Genomic DNA, 1,757 nt, shown 5'->3' on the forward strand with positions numbered 1-1,757 from the left:
GAATGGACAAGAAAACAGGATCTTTCAATATGCTTTCTATAAGAGACACATCAATAAGATGGAGGCAGCCTAAATGCCCATCAACAGAAGAATGGTTAAACAAGCTTTGACACATACACACAATGAAATACTACAAAACATTGAAGAATAAAGATAAATCTGGGAAACACCTCACAACATGGATGAACCTGGAGGACATTATGCTGATTGAAATTGGTCAATAATAAAGGGACAAATGTATGAAACCAATGTTGCAAAAAGTCAAGAAAAGCTTTACTTAAAAGAAACAACCTATGAAGTTACCAGGAGCAGAGCTAGGGGAGGCAAAGAAGGGAGGACAAAGTGTTCACAGGCTAGAGAATAGAGTCCTGGTGTGACTCTGTGGGATAATACACTGGACTGGAAGATCTGTTTGAATTGCAAGGTCGGTGGTTCAAATTCACCAGCTTCTCTGTGGAAACCTTATGCAAGATCACCATGAGTCAGAATTGACTCAATGGCACTTAACAAGAACATCTACAACAGAGGGTAGACACATGCTAACATGGATGACACGGCAGGCAATATACAAGGTGGATATTAGCAGAGGAAAAACAAAGGTTGTGGGAGACACAGGGAGGAATGCAACAGTTACAATGAGTAGAGGTAAATACTGCTAACTGTACATGAAAGGGATCGCAATCATTGCAATGGAACAAAGTATATGATTTGTCGAATGTAAAACTGATGATCTGCTCTGTAAACCTTCACTAAATATACAGTAAGAAGTTTTTATTGAAAAAAAAAACTATGAAAAATTGGATATTCCTACCGAAGAACAGAGCAATAAAATATTGTAATTTTCTTAACTTACAACAACAATGGTAATTTTATGTTTAACATTTTGAGAAACCACCAAACTGTTCCACCAGAGCTGCACAAGTTAACCAGAGCTCCACCAGTAATGTTAACCACACTATTACTATCTGACTATTTTTATTATAGTCATCTTAATGAGTATGAAAGGAGCTCTGGTAGCATAGTGGTTACGAATTGGACTGTGAACCACAAGGTCAGCAGTTTGAAACTACCAGCTGCTTCGCAGTAGAAAGATGAGACTTTCTGCTCCCGTAAAGATTTACAGCCTCGGAAACCCTGTTCAGGGTCACTATGGGTCGGAACCGACTCTATGGCACGTAACAACAAAAACAATGAGTGCAGTACGAAGTGGTATCTCATTGTGGGTGTTTTTTATTTTTTTTTATCATTGAAGTTTTTTTCTTTTATGCACAAAAAGTTGGAATTGGAGAGGGCATATGCACAAGAACACCCATACGTGCAAATAATACCCACTTGACCTGGCTTCAATGACTGGATGATCAGAGATCAACCAGAAGAAGATAGAAGAGGAAAACAAAAAGAGTAATCTGATACAATTTGATGAACTTGACCTACATCTATGGATGCCGTAGCTCAAAAGCGGAAACAAATCCTTACAGCAAGGATCATCCCCACTCCTCCACACACAGAGTAGACAGGGATGGGCAACTTGGACATTGGCTACCCAAAATGGGGGCGGGGGGGGGAACCTACAAAGACAAGAAGTGACTGGCTTACAAGCTTTCAAGAGGGAACCTAGATCCAGAGGGCCTGGAGGAAGGTAGACTCTCCAGTGAGTAGTATCCAATCTGTCTGGGCGGGGCTGATGAAATGAAATGCAGATAGGTCTCTTGTGATACAATAGTGAATAATTGTTATCAGGGCTGATTGTGAGTGTT

Source organism: Chrysochloris asiatica, unplaced genomic scaffold (genome assembly GCF_000296735.1).
Source record: "Chrysochloris asiatica unplaced genomic scaffold, ChrAsi1.0 scaffold00087, whole genome shotgun sequence".
NCBI lineage: Eukaryota > Metazoa > Chordata > Mammalia > Afrosoricida > Chrysochloridae > Chrysochloris > Chrysochloris asiatica.